We start from the raw sequence: 22,294 nt of genomic DNA on the forward strand, positions 1-22,294 counted from the left end.
TGGACATCCAAGAACCATAGCAGTAGCCTGTATTCAGGGTGGGTGTCCTGGGATGCCCCCGACCAACAATTAAAGAAAAGGCATTCCACACCTCCCATTTTAGCTTCGTATTTGACAACCTGTGGATTCTGAGAGAGGATCATGATGTCCTGTGTGTAGGTGAACTCCAATCAAACTCTTGTGTGTGTTTAAAAGGACACTATATAGCAGTGGATTTGAGGGCCTGTAAAGATGACTTAGCAATTAAGAGCATGATCCGATCTTCCAAAGGATCCAGGTTCAAATTCCAGCACCCACAGGATGGATTACAACCACCATCCATAACTCTAGTCCCAGAGGATCTCTGAGACCCTTTTCTAGCCTCCACAGATACCAGGCATGCGTGTGCTACATAGGCATACATCCAGACAAAATACTCACAGATATAAAAATCCAATTAATTAATTATTAATTAAACATTTAAAAATAGATTCCCTTGTGACGTTTCCTAATGTCCTTAGTATTAGTTATTGCTCCCCCAACCCTGCCTCTACCCTACCCTTTCTGCTTTCTAATTGAATTTAAAGCCTGATAAACAAAAGGAAATGCATGGTTGGGTTCTGTACCAAGAACCATGGCCAGAAAGCTCAAAGGCCCCTGAAGTAAATTTACTGCGATTCTTTTGTTAAATGGACATATTATCAAGCTGCCCTCTATATGCATATTTCTACCACAGAGTAGTGCAGCTCTCAAAGCTCATCACAGAAGTTTTGTTTGTGCAGCGGAAGCCTACAACTGGCCTAAGTACAGGGAATGTGAGCAACAAATGGAACATATATCAAACATACCCCCACCCCCTGTAGTAGGAAAGCTGCTTAGTCATTTCGGCTGCTTGGCAGCTCAGACCCGAAATAACCACACAGAAACTGTATTAATTAAATCACTGTTTGGCCCATTAGCTCTAACTTTTTATTGACTAACTCCTACATCTTAATTTAACCCATTTCCATTAATCTGTGTATTGCCCCATGGTTGTGGCTTGACAGCAAGGTTCAGTGTCTCTCTCTGTTGGTGGCTCCATGGCTTCTCCCTGACTCTGCCTTCTTTCTCCCAGCATTCAGTCTAGTTTTCCCCACCTAGCTAAGTTCTGCCCTGCTATAGGTCGAAAGCAGTTCTTTATTAACCAATGGTATTCACAGCATATACAGGGGAATCCCACATCACCCCTCCAAAGCTCGAGGGTCATCTCTAAAAAGGTATGGAAAGACGGTAAGAGTCAGAAGTCAGGGGGGTTCAGAGAGGAAACAGTACTTTCTGCCTATGATAGGACTGTTAACTCACAAACTGTATAAGACCTACATAAAATCAATCTAGCCAATGTTCCAGCTCAGAAAGTGGAGGAACTCAGCGGCCCCAACCCCTGTAGCTGAGGAGCTATTGGCAGAGGGATGACTCCTGGGGGAAGGAGTCAGTTTCTCTTAAGGCTGTGGCCCCTGGTAGGTGGATCATGCTTCAGTGGATGTGGTCCCAGACCCATGAGTCTATGGGAAGTACAATTAGACATGGTAGGTTCTTTTTTTAAAAAAGGAAATGAAGTTAGGGCAGAGTAGGATAGGGTTGTGGGGTGGATCTGGGAGCTTTGGGGAGCAAAGGGGGGGATAAATATAACCTGAACACATTGTGTGCATATATGAAAATTTTCAAAATATTAATAATATCATTATTATATTTTATATTATATTTTAAAAGGTAAATCAAAGTACTCCTAGCCTAAGGGAAAATCATGCTATCCTTCAAATACAGTATTTTAATTGAATTGTCTTGATGGGTTCTCGAAATGCAGATGTAAGGTTAGAGTCGGGAAGGGTTTGTGAATGAAGAACGTCTTCAATTCTTCAGCATTTTATGTGCATACTTTAGAGTTCTGAAGACAGTCTAAAACTGTCTTATTCATAACTGCCTTTCAACTCCAGTTGGTAAGGTTGCTCCTCAGCCTTTGTATGATGACTTGTAATAATGAGATGAACTTCACTTCATGTAAGGAAACAAGACATCTTATTCCCTCTGCACATTGCAAATAAGGTGCTCATCGTCAGTGACTGTGGGGCATCACGAAGAAGAATCCGACCTTAAAACAGTAACTTCCGTAGGTGTGAGAATGACGCGGATGACTGAAAGCGGCATGCCTCTGCTCCAGTCAGAGGAAGCATCTAAAATAGTTGCACCTGTAGGAAAAGCCTAACATGGGGGCTGCCGGGGGTTGTGTGAGGCTGTGAAAATCAGTAACTATTTCTCTACCGATATAAAGTGTGCTGTGCAAGTTAAAATAGCCACAACTCTTGCCATGACTCTTAAAATTGTGTAGAGATGAATAGGAAAATGGATTATTTTGAAGTCATTAAGGTAGTAATTTATCATTCTTAATGATTAAAACGATGTTACACGTTAAAGGTTCCTTAAAAATCCCATAAAAATAATGTTATAAGAAATTCATATGCAAAAAATGAAAAGAATAATTTGAAACAGCATTCAACCCCACTAGAATACAAATTTTAATGAAAATGCCTGTTAATTTCTGTTCAGCAAATCTTCAATGGTTTGTGCTTAAAATGAAGATAAGAGGAATTAAAACAGATACTCCATCAATGGAAATGAACTTTAACAGTAATTCAGAAAACTGCATCAGGTACCTTACAAACATCCCCAGGACTTCTCTTCTGACAAAGGCAAGCTATGGCAAACCAACAAACAGGCAAATAAAGACCAGGAAAATGAGAAACTCTTTAAAGACATCAAAGAGCTACCAGAGCAAGGGAACTTAAGAAACCAAGATTTCAAAGATTAAAATATAGGAAAACGTGCGGAGGCAACTCTGTAATCGGTCACACGTCTTCCCTATGCATAAGCCAATTCCAAAATGCCAATTCAGAGGGATTCCCAAAACAGCCGAGAAGCTGAGAGCGCGAGAAGAGGCAGCTGAAAGGCTCACGAGAAGCTGAGAAGCTGTGAAGTTGAGCAAAAGAGGCAGCTGGGCAGCTGGGAAACAGCAGAGCAGCCTAGGCTGGAAGAGGGGCTCAGGCTTATGAGAGCATATGGCTGGGGACCTGGGCGTCAATGAATGACTCGTGAGGGATGAAGAAACCAATGGGTCTATAGGAGGACCTCACCCTAGTTTCTCTTAGGGCAAGTCCCTTCACCTTAATTAAATTTCCTAATCAAAGTCACTTTTTTAAAACATAAGCCAAATGTCAAACACACTATAAAGAGGTTGATTAGTGGTCAGAAGGCACTGAGAATAAAAAAACCAACCCAGGGCATAGGCTCCTGCAACAAGACTATGATATGAATGGATATGAATCTTGATTGGTTTCCAAGAGCCTGAGTGTTAAGGGCTGCATCTCCATAGCCTGTGGCTCAGTTGGACAGTAAAAGACCTGTTAGGAGTCAGCACCTAATGAAAAAGAAGTTAGGGTGCTGTGTGTGCCCTGGAAGAGGCTGCTGGAATACCAGGACCTGCCTTTCCTTGAGTTTCCTGGCCACTGTGAAGTGACCAGTGGTGCTCTACCCTGAGCAATCATCCTACATGTCAATCACAGCCTCCGAAACAAGAGAGCCTAAACCATGGGCCTACTTTCCTACATAGAAGCTGCTGGCTCACATACTCTGTCATCGTGAAAGAAAGTTAGCATATGACTCATAATTTGAAATACAGAGAGAGAGGAGAGTGTGTGTGTGTGTGATAATTAATTTACATAAAAACACAAGCAATTGAGTTAAAAGAAAAGCAAAAGAATTAGCACTAAAACATTCAAATAGGAAAAAACAAAAATCATAACATATATAAAGATGTTGTCTCTCACCAATCAGCAGCGAAATACAAATAAAAACAGCACAAACCCCAAATGACTAAAGTTGAAGAAGTAACAGAGAAATAAAATACTGTGTTCAGGATGTAGTACCTACAAGACTTCCATGCATTGCTGTTGGGAGTGGAAACTGATGTGCTATGCTAGCTACCAGGTACTAAAAATATGCTATCTTATCATCTCTGCCATGCAGCAACCCCATGAAGTACTGGCTGAACAGAAATGCTCTCACCCATTATCATCTCTGCCATGCAGCAACCCCATGAAGTATTGGCTGAACAGAAATGCTCTCACCCATTTAATGGCACAAATGCTTTCTTAGCAGCGCTGTTTGAAATAACCAGATAGCAGAATAGCAAGATCTAGGAGCAGAAGAATTAATAATAAATCATCTATTCAAATAACAAAATATTTCATGACCCCTAAAGTGAGCAAACAACTCAGTACAACTCCTAGATGAATCTAACAAGAGTAATCTGAGCAGAAGACGCAGACACAGAAATACACTATGCTGCATAGCAAAGGCAGTGCTAACTATGGCACTAGAATGTGATGGGTGGTTCCGCTAGAGGAGGGAGTGATAAGGACAGGGAAGAGACGTACAGGATGTGATGACTGACTCCTGAGATGCTGTAACATTCCTTCAATCTCGGTGGTATATAATATAACTCCTTTTTCATCTTTCAGTAAGCTGTCCTTTATGGTATGTATATCTTCTGGTCAGTATGTGAAACTTCTACCAAAAAAAAAAAAATCATTAAAACATGGCATGTTTGAGCCTACCAGTAAGCCATGTCCTCAGTTGGCAGAGCAGCAATGGTGAGTTTGAGGTCAGTCTGAGCTTATGCAATGAGACGGTCTCAAAACAACAGGGCGTGGACCTCCAGCTCAGTGGTAAAGTGTTTGCCTTGCTCACACCAGGGCTTGAATTTCAGCCTCAGAAATAAAAATAATGTATTAAAATTTTCAGAATTTAACTTCTCAGAAACAACCTTTAAGAAGTCCTTTTAAAGCCGGGCGGTGGTGGCGCACGCCTTTAATCCCAGCACTTGGGAGGCAGAGGCAGGCGGATCTCTGTGAGTTCGAGACCAGCCTGGTCTACAAGAGCTAGTTCCAGGACAGGCTCCAAAACCACAGAGAAACCCTGTCTCGAAAAACCCAAAAAAAAAAAAAAAAAAAAAAAAAAAAAAAAAAAAGAAGTCCTTTTAAATGCTCTTTAAAGGTTAACATAGTTAAAGTATCTATATAGAATTTTGAGACCTTGGATCAAAGAATTCATAACTGACACCAAAACAAGTGTACATTAAAGAAAAAATGATAAATTTGACCCATCAAAATTTTAAGTGTTTACATTTTAGAAGACATTAAAATAATGAAAAATCTGGGACTGACCTAGACCCTCTGTGTTACAGTGTGTAGCTTGGTCCTCTTATGAGATTCCTAACAGTGAGACCAGGGACTGTCTTTGACTCTGTTTCCTACTTTTGGGACCCTTTTCTCCTAGTGGGTTACACTGTACAGCCTTAACAGCAGAGGAGAAACCTAGTCTTACTGCAACTTGATAAGCCATGGCTGGCTGACATTCATGGGAGGCCTGCCCTTTTCTAAAGAGAAAGGAGGAGGAGTGGATGAGGGTGGAGATGGGAGGAGAAGAGGGAAGGAGGGGAACTGTGATGAAGCTGGGGGAAAATCAAGCAATAGACTGAATGTGCTTTCAAATCACTTATCAAACAGACTTGTACCCAAATCCTACAAAGAACACTAAGGTCTTAGTTAGGGTTTCTATTGCTGTGACAAAACACCATGACCTAGAAGGAAGGAAGTTGAAGAGGAAAGCATTTATTTGGCTTATGCTTCCATTTAGTAGTTCATCATGGAAGAAAGTCAGAACAGGAACCCAAACAGGGCAGGAACCTGGAGGCAAGAGCTCATGCAGAGGCAATGGAGGAGTGCTGCTTACTGGCTTGCTCTCCACGGCTTGCTCGGCCTGCTTTCTTATGGAACCCAGGACCACCAGCCCAGTGATGGCATCACCAACAATGAGCTAGATCCTTCCCCATCAACCACTAATTTAGAAGATGCCTTATAACCAATCTCACAGAGACATTTTCCCGGTTGAGGTTCCCTTCTTTCAGCTAACTCTAGATTGGGTCGAGTTGGCACTAAATTAGCCAGTACAGCTTCTAATCAAGCAGTTCTCCAATAAAATGAACCAAACCAAATCAAAAGCGAATGGAAAATATTGGTAGACATTATCAGAATAATAGGCAAACAGCTATAAAGCTGAAGTACAATGTTCCACATCACTGCAATTAGGCACATGTATATTAGTATTACAGTCACCAGAATGACTACAGCGAATAAATGAGCCACAAAAATGTTGGAAGGGATCTGGAGAGAGGGTCACCCACACACTGCTCTAAGTATGGAAAATGAAGGAACTGCTTTGACAAACAACTGATCCGTTTCCCAAAAAAAAAAAAAGAAAGAAAGAAAAGAAACAAACTTTAAAAACTTAAACATTTCACTCCTAGGTATTCAGCCACAATAGGGAAAGGCCTGTCTAGTTTATACAAAAGTTTACCTGGGAGTGGTCACAGTAGCATTACTTCTAAGAACACCAAACTGCAAACAACCTAAAGGGTCCATCAGTTCATCAATGGATAAACAAGCATGGCAGTGCAGCTACACATGGAAAACTGTTTTTAAAAAACCAAGAGAAATAAACACACATGTGTGCTGTGTTATACATGGAATTCACAAATATTATATGCACAGATGCTCAGTCACAAGAAACCACATGACACAATTCCATGTACCTGAATGTTCACACAGGCTCAGAGCTGTTCTGTGAGTTTGACACTGCGCCTTTGTCTTTCATTCTCTAACCTCAGTTATGGAAAAAAAACAAATAGCCACTCTCAGCCATTTCTTTCCAAATGAAAAGTCAGGTAGAATCCCTACTCTTCCACCCCACCTCAGCACCGTCAACCAGGAACAACTTCTGACACGGTGTAACAGAACTACACAGTGCGCACTCCAGAGATCTTCAGGTCACCATAATAGGTGGACTTCTTTTTTGTGTTTTAATTGCTCCAAAGGTGTAGACGGTTCTATCTTCCCTATAGGTTTTCTAGAAACATCCTACCATAAAGGTAGTTTAGTTTATTCCTAGATCCCCACATGATAATGTGATATAACAGCAAGTTTTATTTCCAACTAATTATTCCTGATAGATCGCATCAAGCCAATAAATATGTCTCAGGTATCAATCGCATTTAGTCATTATGAGTTTGACCCTGGTCTATGACATGTTATATTCTAAAACCAAACAGGACTGGGGAGGTGGTTCAGCTTGTGAAGAACCCGCTGCACAAGCATGAGGCCTCGAGTTCATGCCCCCAGCACCCGCATTAAAGGGCAGTTGAGGAGGTGCCTGTCTGTAACTTCAGAGCTGGGCAATGTGGAGACAAGCAAGCCCAGGAGTTCATGGCTCAGCCAGCCCGACTACATGGAAGAGCTGTGGGTTCTGTGAAAAATACTGTCTCAGAAATTAAGTGGGAGAGGAACCCAGGAAGGCACTGGGGATCAACCTCTAGCCTCCACAAGCACACACACAAATACACATTTCTACCCACAAATATGCATGTCCACCTCCATACACCTGTACACATACCTACATAAACAATACACATAAAGAAAGAAAAAGATAGAACAAACAGGTGAGGAAATACTGCATATCCAATGCACTTGTTCCTACTACAGATCCAGACAACACCTTGGAGAGAGTTCAAGCATAACCTCTGAGAGTTATGTTGGGATAGTTGAGTAGACTCCACACCTCACCATCCCACCTCACCCCAGTCACGAGGCACATATTCTGACATGGTACAATAGATATTTCACAGCAAGCGCTTCGAAGACCTTCCCATCACCAGAGCCCTCAAATAACCTCAATTTTTATATACAATAACTGGTCAATAAAAAAAGGATAAACCCTTAGCCCACTGATTTTACATTGTGCAACTATAACTCAGTATCGCAGCAATTTCAATGACAAACACAGGGAAAATACAGAATTATGAGTTGCTTTTCCTGAGCAGGAAGCTAGAAAAGCAACACAAGAGGAGAAGAGCAGAGCTAAAGACCACACTGCTCCTTATCTGTCACTTCAGAACGGGGCTGAAGACTGTGCGAACGCACCCAGAAAAGTGCCAGGTTGGTGTGACCTCGATTCACCGCCATTTCTCAAAATAACTCTAGAAAGCTTAAGAAGATTCTGAAAAGTCTGAGGTCATACTTAAAATACTTGACGTTTAAATTTTTACAAAAGATGACTTTGGCTTTAGTATTCAAAGCTGTTATGAGACAAAAACATGATATCCAAAAAAAATACCTCAGCAAAAGAGAAACCCGTTAAAAGAAAATCTGCAATATTCTTTTTCAACTTTAAAAAAATCAAGGTAGGACAGTGAGATGACCCAGCAGGTGGCAGGAGACATTAGACACCTGGAGCTGTTATGTGACTTCCTCACGTGCATGCACACATGCACGCACACACACAAATATTTCAAAACTTGAAATAAATTTACAACGTATTTAAAAATAAAAGAAAATTAAAAGCTGAATTCCTTTTTTCTTTTGGTTTTTTAAAGACAGGATTTCTCTGTGTAACAGTCCTGGCTGTCCTGGAATTCACTATGTGGACCAGGCTGGTCTTGAACACAGATATCCACCTACCTATGCCTCCCAAGTGCTGGGATTAAAGGCAGGCACCACCGATGCCCAACTTAAAAGGTGAATTCTAAACACCAAAGAAATATATCTCATTAAGTGTCGCATAAATCTCAAGAGAAAAAAGTTTGAGGGAGGCCCAGTACTTGCCTGTCACCGAGGTTCCCACCAGTAATGACATAAAAGGTACCGCCATTCAACAAGACTTCTGCTGCTCAAAGACAAAAGAGCCAGTAAATGCTGGGCAAATTCACAAGTGCTGATGCAACTGATGTGAGACAGAAGACCCAGAGCCTGTAGGGAATTCACTGGCTCCGTGTCAAGTGTGCACACAGATCGCAGAACTGTGATTTCTGAATTGCTTCTGCACGAAAGAGGAGGAAAGAAAAAGCACTAAAGGCCATTCTGAACACTGCTATAGTTGTGTCCAGACAAGTTTCTGCAAGTTTACTATATCTTATTCACGCCCTTGTCATGTGATTTCCTAGCAGAATGGCCTATGAGAGTAACTGAGGCTACAAAGGGATGTATACGTAAGCATGTATGCATGCACCCAGTATATATTCAATACTGGCAAGACCCTCTGCAACAACATGGCCCAAGCATCAGAATTTGCCTAACAGCTAATGAAATAAATGTGAAAATTCTCTTGATATTCGTGGTTTCTGTTATGCAAAAATTTGAATAAGAAAAAGAAAAAAGATTGAATGGACCTCTACAAAATATGTCATTTACTGAATGACCATATCCTCATTCAAATCAGATATAAAGGAAGCTTTTCCTTTGAGCCAAACTGACCTACACAGTGGAGCCCTGGAGACAAGCCCCTTTCCTTTACCTGCCAAAAGACCCATTTTCCTGGAATCCCCATATAAGCCAAAAATGGGATTCTAGTTTAGGATTAAGTCTTAAACTAGATTCTAGTTTAACTAATCTAGTTCTAGATTAAGAGATGATTTTTATTCTGGTGCTTTTTCATGTAATGTAAGGAAAGAATTGGGACAAAAAGATTTTAATACTAAGAATGCAGCAACAAATTATTTCCTAAAAGAGCACAGCAGAGCAAAAGCTCAACTCTCATTATCAGTGATGGGCAGTCATCACTGATGAACAGAACAATGACCGAAATGGAACTCAGCCAATTGCAGTATTATCATTAAAGATCACTAGTGATGGATACCTTTATAGGGATATGTGCATATAAGAGCAGATACCCACATGGGCCAGGGGCTTTGGAAGCCCCTGGAGTTGGAACAGCAGGTGGCTGTGTGGCTCCTGACATGGATGCTGAGAGGTCCTCTGCAAAAGCAGTCTGTGACCTTAGCTGCTGAGCCATTGACACAGTTCTGCAGGTGATTTAAAGACTCTGTCATGTCAAGTGGCCCTCATATTTGGCATCTCACGGTAAGGGAGAAAAGCAAGACAGCTAAGCCTGAGAGACAGAGAGAGCACAGCTCACACACCAGCAAGAGAAGGTCAAACTTGAGCTGCAGAAATGACCCATCAGTGAAGAGCACTGGCTGTTCTTCGGAAAGACCCAGGTTCGTTTCCCAATACATGGTGGATCACAATTGTTTCTAACTCCTGTCCCACGGGATTCAATGCCCTCTTCTGACCTCCAAAGACACTGCACACACATGGTACACAGGTATGGGTGCAGATAAAACACCATGCATGTAAAATGAAACAGATAATTTTTAAAAAGAAACTCTTAGAGAACCAAACTCACATTTAAGAACAACACAGTTCATTTATTCTGCATGTAGATGTGTATGCCTGGGTATCTGCATGCGTGTTTGCACACATGTGTGCAGGAGCACATGCATGTGTGTATTCATGTAAAGATCCAGTCTTCATCAACATCCTCCATTTTATTTATTGAGGCAGGGTCTTTGGTGGAACCTGGCACTGTCAGCTGCAGTTATTCTAGGTAGCCAGCTTTGCCCAGGAACCTTTTGTTTTCTGCTGGGATTACAGGTGGATACCATGATTGCCCTACTTTTGCAAAGGTTTTGGGGATCCAAACTCTAGTCCTAACACTTGGACAGCAGTGCTTTATTTATCGAGCCCCCTCTAAAGCCCCATAACAGACTGACTGTTGCAGTAAATACTACTTTTGTGACAAGGACATCAGTACACTCATGAGAACAGAGATATCACAACTTAATCTCGAGAATTGTACTTCTCAACACTACTGCATTTTGGATTAAAGCTCCAACCTATAAATCTTCGCCTTTCTAAGACATGACATACTCAAACCCAGCACCAAGAACAACAAGAAGAAAATAAAATAACAAATAACTATTTCTTAAAATGTTTAGCAAGGTGTAATAATTTGAAATAAGCATAGAGTGATTACTTCTTCTCAAAACTGAACTGCCCAAAGAGTCCTCCAGTTATTCACCATTAACTTCTAAGGATAGAAATAAGGCAACACAGACCAGTTTCAACTTACTACCATTTTTAAATCAAAACACAAAAGCCAGAGTTAAACCAAACTAAGTTGGAAGATGAAGGAAGATGAAGCCAGATAGTTTTCTTTAAGGTCAAACATTTGAATCATATATATATATGAATCAACAGTTAAGAGCACTGCCTGCTCTTCCAAAGGTCATGAGTTCAATTCCCAGCAACCACATGGTGACTCACACCATCTGTAATGACATCTGGTGCCCTCTTGAGGAAGAGACCTGGTCAGTCATCCTCATCAACTTAGACTATGAAACCCAATATGGACAAGTTCAACAGAACCACCATATACAGGTTGCCCATGCATGCTTTTGTATTGCCAGGGCATATGTGGATTCATTCTGGGTTAAGAAAAATGAGGTCTAATCAAGGAAGAAACACTGAAAAATCTCCTACAGGCATAGATGGCCTAGATGATCCAGTGTTTTAGAGCATCTCTGCTGCAGTTTCTACAGTTCAGAACATTCTGAGTTCAAAATCCATTTTTCAGACAACAGGAAGTTGACTAAGAGTGACACCGAGCAAAGTTTAAGCAAAAGCCTGCCCCCACAGTGACACGCTTCTTCTAACAAGACCAAACCTACTCCAACAAAGCCACACCTCCTAATAGTGCCACTCCCTATGAGATAATGGGGGCCAATTGCATTCAAACTACCACAATGGAAAGGAATCACTGTGTCTTCTTACCTTGATAAATTAACATAGGTAGTGTTTTGTTTTTCCAGGTTTTTGAGACAGGTTCTTCCATAGCCAATATTATCCTCAAAACGTGTAGTTGAGGGCAACTTTGAACTCAAAACCCTCCTACCTTAATCTCTTGCGATCTGGGGTTACACACATACACCACCATTCCTACCTAAGCTTTTTATTTTCAAAACCAAAACCCCATGATGGTTTGATTGTGGTTTGCTTATTAATCTGCACCACAAAGATATCCAACCTTACATGTGTCTCTTTACCTCAGAAACAAAACCGCTTCTTCAGTATAATCAAGTCCCCACACCCCCACCCCAAAAAAACATCCTCCCGCAACAATCTGATTCAGCTATGCCCAGATGAAGATGGCACCCAAGCTAGTGGGGGTGCAAGCATGTCCCTGCTCAGGAGCTCACTTGCAGCGGAGGGAAAACACTACTTCCAGGCAATGGTAAAGGCTCATAGAACACCCTTATAGAACAGCAAATCAACCTAAGCAATGGAAGCAGTGAGAGAAAGAGGAAAGAAAGAACAAGGACACGGCGTCTTAGCTTTAACTGGCAGTTTAGCAAAGCCTGGAGTCGTGTGGAGGAAAGCCTGTATCAGATCGTCTTGTGGGAATGTTTGCAGGGGGTTACTGGTTAATGATTGATGTGGGCCATCTCAGCCCACTGTGCACAGCTCCGTTCCTGAGCAGGCTGTCCAGAACCATATACAAAGGTAGCTGGACATCAGCAGAAACTAAGGCAACAACAGGGCTCCTCCTGAGCTCTGCTTCAAGTTCCTGCTTGAGTCCCTTCCCTGACTTCCTTGGTGATGGGCTGCGACCAAGAAGCTAAACAAATGAGACGTTTCCTTCCCTGTGTTGCTCTTGGTCAGAGTGTCTTAACACAGCAACAGAAAGGAAGTTAAAATACACACCCACAAAGAAATTCAGGTGCAGAAATTATTAGACAAGGAATACATGAAACAGTAAGGGATTGATAGTAAGCAGATGTGGGGAAGTGCCAAATGATAATGTAGAAATTAAAAAATAACTGGTATTAAAGCTAAGTCAACGAAATGGCTCGTGAACTATACCTTAGAGCAGATACTTCCCTGGATGCTCTGAAGAGACATATGTGAGTGAGACGTGAATGAGAAGCAGTACAAAAGATGAGACAATGAGAAATACAGACATGTAAACAAACATGCAACTGGAGTGTAAGATGATCAGAAAATAGTATTCATATGATAACAAATAGAAGTTAACAGAATTACAAAAAATGCTAATATTCAAATAGATATTATTTGATCCCTAACAAGATCATATATGCTTGTTTTTTATTCCCACTCAGAAACAACAAAATGAAATTTATAACATACATGTGCCCACACACATGCACCCACACAGGAAACTATCTTGGTGGCGAGAATGTCTCTAAAACATCTTGGAAGAGCTCTGTTTCCCCAACAAAGGAGGCAAAACAGGCTTGGGTGCTTAATTCTCCATGGCAATAATAAAATGTAGAGGGTGCTGGAATCACATTTTGTGATATGCTGAAAGTAATTATCTGTCAGAAAGGAATTTAATACCCAGAGGATCTCTCTTCAGGAAAGAAGGTAATTAAAATTATTATTATAAACAAACTCTCCCCACACACTCACTCAGCAAAGGAAAAGTAAAGTATATTTGTTAGACAAAAACAGGTCCTCAGACAGAAGGCCTGATCCACACACAGAGAAGGCAAGAAAGATGGTCATGGCAATTACACATAAGTGCTGGATACAACACCAAAAAGATAATTTTAGAAGAAGGAACGCTAATTAAAACATTGACAAAAAATAAATTGGAGGTGGGGTTATATACATTGCTCTTAGGAACTGGTGATTTCAATAAGGAAGGCTGAGGTCTTATAAAAAATGCAGCATAAGTGGCTTAAACAAGAGAATATTTCTCACTGTTCTGGAAGTTGAAATGCAAGAGAAAGGTGGCATCAGGATCAGTTCGTTCCTAACCTGTACAACCTTCCCGAGTCCCTTGGCACAACACTTTCATGTGGCCTCTCCTGAAGGAGGGAGATCTCTGTGTCTGGTCTTACAAGATTGGGGTCTACCCGTAAGAGTTTATTTAACCTGAATTATCCCAACACAGACACAATCTCCAAACACATTTACACTGTGTCTGTGTGTGTGTATACACACACACATTTGGGAAGATACAATTCAATTCCACAATAGGGAACAAAGATACTAGTCATCACAGATGAATAAAAATGAAGTTTCATAATAAAATTATCTGGGTCATCACTAAAAGAATACAGAGCTTCCAGTCAGTGCCTTAAGTTCATTTAGTAAACAGAAAATTAAAAATGAAACGGGGGGGGGGGTGTCAATCTAGCCAAAAAAAAAGGTTAAGACAGGAAAGAAGATGCAAAAAAGACAGGAGAAATACATAACTATTGATCATAATTAAATCTAAATATAACAATCTTCACTCCAAATACAAAAGACCAAATTCTCCAGTTGAAAGCAGACTCAGATATATCGTATTAACAAGAGACACATCCAAAACCATAATGACATTCATCCAGTTTCAATTGCAGAAAGTAGTATAACATAGAAAAGCAAACACAATCTATGGGGAATAATGTATTGCTTCATTAATATCAAAGGAAAAGATTTTAAGTCAAATAACAGTACCAGAGATAAAGTCATCACTTATGACAAAAAGGTTTAATTTGCCATAAAAAAATTTTAAAATTTGAATTTGTGTTTATAACAGTCCTCAAGAAGCAAAACATTAATTACCCAGATGAAAATTATAAATCCATAAATAAAATCTCAGCAGCTGAGTGACTAAGCAGAAAACTTAATAAATGTAAAGAGCTGACCAGTTAGAAACAAAAGAATATAGATTACATGAGTGACATGTGAACCTTTATTAAAGCGGAGCGCCTTCTGGAACCCACAACACTAACAAGCATCAAAGAACTAGTACGATACGGAACAATTTTTCTGAGCATATCTCAAACAGTAATGAACAAGAACAGCAATATGTATTCAAAACCTCAGTCTTAAGGATTTGAAGCAAAACAAATAATAACAGGACCAGAAAGATCACTTGGCAATAGGTGATCACCCAGAGGATGCAGGTTTGAGTCCCAGCACCCACATAACCATCTAGAACTCCAGTCTCAAGGAACATGATGCACCTTCTTGCCTCCACTGGCACGGCACACATGGTACAAAGATGCAGACACGCAAAACACCCATACGTGTAAAATTATCAATTGGTTCATTAAAAAGACACCACAGAAAATACTTAGAGCTTCATGGGGTTTTTTTAGATATTCCGATAAAGAGCTCAATGGTGATATGTGGGAAATCTAAAGTCTTAAATAAAAAGCAGGTCACTGGGATAAGGTTCTTGAGGATGGTATCTTTTTGCTGGCTTTTCTCTGTCTCTCTCTCTCTCTCTCTCTGTCTCTCTCTCTCTCTCTCTCTCTCTCTCTCTCTCTCTCTCTCTCTCTCTCTCTCTCTCTCTCTGCTTCCTGGCTTCCATGGATAATGGCTGCCTCTCCTCCAAAGGCTCATTACACCATGAGGTTCCCCTCCCTTTAGGCTTAATGCAATAGAGACAGTGACCTTGGACTAGAACTCCTAAAACCATGAACAAAATAAACCTTCCTTCCATTAAGCCATTTTTATTAGGTCTTTATCCTAGCAACAAAAAGTCTTACTAATCCAGACACAGTTCTTCATGATATTAAAGAAAGAGGGAAACAATATTCATCAAAGCAATTTTTAAAAAAGCAAAATAAACAAACAAACAAAACACCTTGTTTTTAAGTGCAAAGCCATGGAAAAACACCAGTTTGGAAGAAAACAGTAAACTAAGTTTGACTGTTTGACTTAGACAAAGAAAGAAGCACCTGTTGTATGGTGGAAGAAAAAAAACTGGTCCAGAAAATGATATGGGGTGCTGCTCACTTTCCACAGCTGATGCTAAATTCTAAAACTAAGGGATGAGCATGAAAATGCAGCAGTGATGGACCCCTTAGAGTCACATTAGATGATTAAAGACAACTTCAGTTCTGAGTGTGAGGCGGGAACTCACTCATGTTCTTTTCCTGCCCATGCCCATTTTGCATCTCTTGTTCTGTTACTGAAATAAACACATTAACAATAAATAAATAACCAATATGACACTTATCTAGTTTTCAAAGATAATTTTTGGCCAAGTTATAGTTTAATGTTGTTGACAGAGCGAAGAAGGATCAATATAATCATGGATAAAATATACGCCCACACGTGCAGGCACAACTCAAAGCTAAGTTCCGTGCATCTAAATCTTACAAACTTATAATCAAAGTTAAGAGTCCAAGCGCTGGTTATCACAGGAAAGAGAAACAATCTTTAAGTTTTAAACATGACCACATAATAAGCAATGTTCATTTAATCTCAGAGCAGTTATGTGTGCCTCAGAGTGTGTAAACCTACGGTAGCCAAGCATGAATGAGGTAAAGGTGACTGAAATTGATAAAAGGAAACCATTCTTGCTGCACACTGTCAACTGCTGTATTTCTTTAGATAGCATTTACAGCTGTGACGAACACTAACGAATGGTCTGGGGATTAAGACTAAGTCTTTGTGAACACCCAGGACTATTTCGTTTGGATAAAGCGCTAAAAAGAAAGGTTTTGAAATTCTGGGCCTTCTATATGAAGAGGAACAAACCTTATAGAGGAGGGGGGGAGAGACAGAGAGAGAGACAGACAGACAGACAGACAGAGAGAGAGACAGAGAGGGGGGAGGTGTCACTAGAGTTTACACTGGAAATAATAAAGTACCTTTAGGTCAATGTCCTTATTTCTCCCACAAAACTCTGCAGTTAGGCTATTACTCAACAAAAATAACCTCAGATGAGTTCAAAAATTGAGCTATATAAAGATATCTCCTGGCCTACAGAAGGGAGAGGAGGTGATGGCAGAACCTGGAACAGGGGCAACATCATGTCTGTTATTATGACATGTATGCAATAAATCACGGTGCATCCATGGAAAAGCAGTATTCAACACTCACAATATTGCACATCATTCCATGATATGGGAAGTGGCTATAAAGCAATATGTAAAGTTAGAAATTAAAATATTTTATAAATGTATATGGAATATACAACAAAATGAGAACAATAATCACCTCTAGGTATAATTCTTTTTGCTTAGTTGGATTTTCTATAGTAATCATGTCATTTCTACTATGAGAAAACTAATATAGTGTGAAAGTGAAAAATACAGAGTAAAACCCTTAAATAGGAATATGCATGGGATAAAGAAAGAGGAGGAAGACATCAGCGTTATTTCAGCTGTAAGTGGGGACAAAGTTACCCAGATTATAGAAAACGGGGGGACCTTGAATTGAAAACTCACAACACATCATGAAAGAATTGGACAATGCAAAGAAGGTGAGCAAACACTGAGAGACAACGAACTGAAAACTCAGGACTGGACTCTCGCTACTGTCAGACACTGAGATTTTAAGTGATGTTTGGGTTCATGTGGGTTTAATCAAAATGGAGCAAGCAGAACGCTCCCCTCCTTACCTGGGTCAAAATGGAGACAAGCTAAAATGATGGAAAGAATGGTTTGTATTATACACATACAGGCAAACATTTACGTCTGGAAGGTCGTGGATGCCATGGCTCTTCCGACCCCAAACCTCTTTGTACCTGCATCCTTCCAGGGATGACACAGGAGAGCAAAGAACTGCAGCAGACACCTGCAACCTGGACCAAATATCTAGCACACCTAGTTGATTGATTCTTACATCATTGCCAGTCAAAACCTAACTATCATCCAAACTGTAGGCATTTTTAAATCCCTGTTGATCTTTCTCTAAAATCTCCTAAGCTTTTTATTTTTTTACTTTAAGAAAGTAGGACACGATGAGGGTGTCTCCGTTCAGGAGGTCACCACCACCATGCAGAATGATGTCTGCCTCTTCCGACCTCCTCCCCAACGTGGATTTCTCCCAGTGCTTTAGATACAGACTGAGCTCATCTGGTCAAGTAAAAAGTTAGCCAATAACCTTTGGTCAAAACTCCCCAAACAGTATGTAAAACACACAATAAAAGGATAAGAAGAGCTTCAACTGGAAATTACTTCTGAACCAATCGGCAATATTGGTCAGGTGATTGATACAGGATCTGGCTGGTTACCTTCCTAATCTCAGTTGGGCCTATTAATTTCAATAGGTGACCAGCAGTTACCCTCTCAATAGCAAACACACACACTCCTCCCCAAACCCACGGAGCTACATTAAAATCTTTCCTAAGTGCTCCTTACATTTACAATCATCATGAACTTTCCAGTGTACTAGAGTTTTGTTCTTTAGCTTCCTAAACCTGTCGCACAGACAGAAATGCACACAAATTACATTCATCAGCTTTGTCTTCAATCTGTGTAGAGGCAAAGGCATTTGATCCTATGTGCCAAGCTCAAAGACAGAAGCAGCCTGCTGTCAACTTGAGAAACCTTTTTTTTTTTTTTTTTATAATCATGACATGCTGCCTTAAGCCAACTAAACACTAAAGCATGCTGGGCTTCCCACACTGCAAATTATGTGGAATGTTCCCCATGTTTTGTGGTTGCCAAAGTACTGGGTTTGTGTATCATCCAGTTCAAATCAAAGACACATCTGACCTTAAAACAGAGATTTCCCAAGTAAATTAACCGGTAACTGACCAAGATCCCGTCAGCTTCAAACAGCTGTGAACCTTCCTAGACAAACGTTTCAAATGTGAGTTTCTTAAGGTAAAGAGACATAATGTAAATTTTGTGGAACTTTTAAATGTATCTCAAGAAAACACTAAGAACTCACAGGAATCTTGCCAAAAGCAGAGGAAGGGGAGGTTATGATGAATGCTACTTGCAACAACGTAAACAACATTTACAGTAAATGCAAATGGACTTCCCAAGTACCTAGCAAATTAAGGCAAAAATAAAAACCCTCTCATGGGTTATTGCTTCCACCTCTAATGTTCATGCAGATGCTGAAATTCTGAAGCATCAGTTGTGGAAAGTGATTTCTAGAAGTACTCCAAAGGAGGAAGATCTTGTTATCCTTAAATGTGACCGCAGCATTGTATTATGGGTACAGTTTGCCCAACCATCAGTGGGCCACTGTCAAATCAAACAGCAAAGACCATCGACATTTAAGATGCTTTCACAAAAGGGAACACAGAACACCCCCCACGTTTGCCTCTGAGGTCAGCTTTCTAAGTTCTCAGCATTTGAAGCATCACCAGTGGTCATTTCTGATGTGCTTTAAAAAAACAAAAACAAACAAAACTAAACACCATCTTGACGAACTAAGTTGTATCTAGAAATTACCTACCTACTAATGGCAAATTTTTGAAGCGGAGAAATGCCTGATTCAACCACCCAGTTGTGGGATCATGTTAATAGATAAATGTGTGTTTAAGATCACTGGTATAGGGCATGCTGGTCCAAGCATAAGAGTTCAGGTAAGTGCTAGAAAACAGTATTCATTGGCTAAAATGGTCAAAGCTAACACACCCTGAAAGAACTATATTTAGCTTCTAATCAATTAGATCTACTGTTCTTAGTGGACATGCACCATTGAAACCCTTGCTCGCTTCCCTGTGACCAGACGACAGAGATGGATGACAGTCATGTGTCTCACATCATTATAACGCCTACATAAATCCCTATGGATACACAGGTGTACAGAGAAAGGGTCTCAAAAAGAATCCTCATAAAATGTATATCTCAAGTCAAATACACCTATACAATTCTCAAAGCAGTCACACTAGTAAGTTTAATTCTAGGAACTCAGTCACAGCCATCTTTAATATCAATTCTTTTTTTTTTTTTTTTTTTTGGTTTTTTCGAGGCAGGGGTTTCTCTGTAGCTTTGGTGCCTGTGCGGGAACTAGGTCTTGTAGACCAGACTGGCCTCGAACTCCCAGAGATCCACCTGCCTCTGCCTCCCGAGTGCTGGGATTAAAGGCGTGCGCCACCACCGCCCGGCTTTAATATCAATTCTTACCATCTTGCCTGGAGACCAACCAACTAAAGGGACAATTGTGACCAGAGTTAGGGTTTTAAGGATGTGACTGTCATCTGAGTAAATTTTTCTTCAAGAATATTGACTAAAAATTACCAAAAAACACTTAAAATAATTGTGTTACGTTTCAGTTCCGGTATATATAACAGCAAAGTCACATCCAAGACAAAAATCAATGTTCCCGTTTTTTTGTCAAGTATTCGTGGCTATTTCTATCATTTCAAAACTTCCATGCTACCGATATGGCACTTCCTCCGCTATGGTGACTACATGAGTAGCAAGTATCTTTCCTTCACAAAACTGTCTAGGAAACACATGCCAAAGAACTTACTTTAAACACTTCAGGATACTTTCTGGAAGGGCCGGCGTTTTATTTTTATTGTTCAAAGTGAATTAGGTGATGCAATCACGTGTGTCACCAAAATGTGGGCTAGGTGGTACCATGCAACACAGCTCACAAGTCTGTCAGCACTTTTGATTTTCCCCGGACACCATCAGCTCACCTCAGTAACTGGAGAACACAGCACACAGGAGGGTAGTGAGGCCAGAAGGTGAGCATGTGGGGCTTCCTTCACATACGGGACACGTGGAGAAAGACTGTGCGTGTAGTAAATGAACTTTCTATCAGATTTTATCAAATGGCTACTTACCTCCTCCATGGGCAAAACTGTCTGAAGTAAAGTCATATTAGGCAATAAACCGGGTTTTGTTTGCCATTCTTAGAGACATCAGTCCTAAAAATCCTTAAGAAGTTGGCGCATTCTTAATCAAAGACTTGATGAAAAGCCAACTGGTCGATAAACAAAGAAAATCCAGTTTTTAAAAGATACCGCTAAACCTCACCCCTACCTCACCGAGGAAAAGTGTATCCTAAGGCGGATGCCCGTATTTCCTAAGTATTCTAGACTGTCTAAATATTTCATCAAAGACTAAATGATCACTTTGAAAATTGAGCCAGACCTGGGGAAGATTTCTCATAAAGCTGTGCTGCTGAGCTGTTTAAAACACGCCAACGAACATGCTGAGTCTTAGCCCAGAACCGAGAGCCCAGAGCGGGAAAGTTCCCGAGGGTCCCAGTCCTCCGCGAGGCTGTGCTCAGCGGGGCCCCGGCGGGAGCACCCGGCATCAAGGAGGCCCGGAGCAGCACCGAGCATCGGGCCGCCCCCGGCAAGCCGCGGCCCCGCCGGGAGCCTCTCCGGGGCGCTGGCTGCCGAGTCAACCGGGTGCTGTCGCGGAGACCCGGGAGAGCCGCGCTCAGCGCCACCGGTCCACCCGCTCGCCCGCCCGCCCGCCCGCCCACCCGGGACGCGCTCGCACCTCGCACAAAAGGCGCCGCGGCGGGAGCGCAGGGAGATGCCGGCCGCTGCCTCCTGGAACTTTGCGGACATCGCAGCGCAGCTCCGCGGCTCCGAGCCCCTGGCGCTGGAGGAGGCCGAGGCGGCGGCGGAGAGTCGGGGCATCGCCCGGCAGTGCCTCCGCCTCGCCGGCTGCCGACGGCTCCCGCCCCCGGGTACCCAGCGCTTGCTCTTAAAGGCGCCCGCTGCCGGTTAGGCCGCGAGGTAAGGGAGCAGAGAGGAGTGGGGAGGAGGCAAGGAAAGGGGGAGGGGGCAGCACAGAAGACAGGATTCCGGGAGGCCACAGCAGTCTAACCTCAGACTCCTCCTGGTCCAGGACCCCAGACCACCTCCCCCTATACTACTGGGCAAGAGTAATTTAAGGGAGTAAGTGCTCAGAGCCTACATGGAGGGCGCCTAGCCTCTACTTGCCCGCCTAGGGAATCCCGCTTTTGCTTGAGCTGCCAACACTCTGTTAAGGTCTTGACCAAACACTCCATCTCTGGGTCACATTTGCCAATTGAAAATCGTGGCTCTGTGGGACTGATTTTCCTCCACTGAGTGTACAGTCTTCCTGATGCTGCTTCTTCATTTCCAACATTGTGATGAGTGACTCAACCCAGAGCACTTCAAACTGAAGACCGGCTTGGACCTGGACCTGGACCTGGACCGCTGAAGGAGTCTTGCAGTACAGTGGCAAACATGCCTTACTTCGACCCATGCTCTGTTCTTTCCACAGCCACTTGCCAGGTGGCCTCCAACTGCAATGGCAGAAACACTGGCTTTCATGATCAGCTAGCCTTTCCTTTAGAGGAAAGATTTCATCTTCAAATCTCAATAATTTTGATATGTGGCGTCCACGTGAGAGATGAAACTGATTTCCTAACCATCATCAACATTTGTGGCGAGAGGCTCCGTAGAGGGTCCTGAACACTCAGGGCGTCAGCATTAGCCCTGACTACACAGCCGGCCAGCATAAGGGACCATTCATAGAAAGCTGCTCATCCGCCTCTTGATTCTCACTCCTGTGACACCACTCCGAGGTGGGCAATAACTATGAGGTAATTAGGGGTTATGATACAACATGGGCTCCAAAGCATCAGTCCCAGCGAAGGACTCTGAAGAAGTGAGAGACATTTTCTAATTC

At 41.7% G+C, this 22,294-nt stretch overlaps 1 protein-coding gene across 2 annotated transcripts in view; it reads right to left on the reverse strand.

The window, feature by feature from the left end:
* The window catches only part of Gpr63 (G protein-coupled receptor 63), a 46,994-nt gene extending 25,707 nt beyond the window's left edge, over positions 1 to 21,287 (reverse strand). The window contains exon 1 of one of the 2 annotated variants that reach the window (XM_057790468.1): positions 21,131 to 21,287. The gene's annotated coding sequence lies outside the window, so the exon portion shown is untranslated. Of the gene's footprint in view, positions 1 to 17,328; positions 17,372 to 21,130 lie in introns of those variants that run through there. The other variant, XM_057790470.1, reaches the window with a different exon arrangement.
* Between the last annotated feature and the right edge of the window lie 1,007 nt (positions 21,288 to 22,294).

The sequence above is a fragment of the Chionomys nivalis genome, chromosome 16 (genome assembly GCF_950005125.1).
Source record: "Chionomys nivalis chromosome 16, mChiNiv1.1, whole genome shotgun sequence".
Lineage (NCBI taxonomy): Eukaryota > Metazoa > Chordata > Mammalia > Rodentia > Cricetidae > Chionomys > Chionomys nivalis.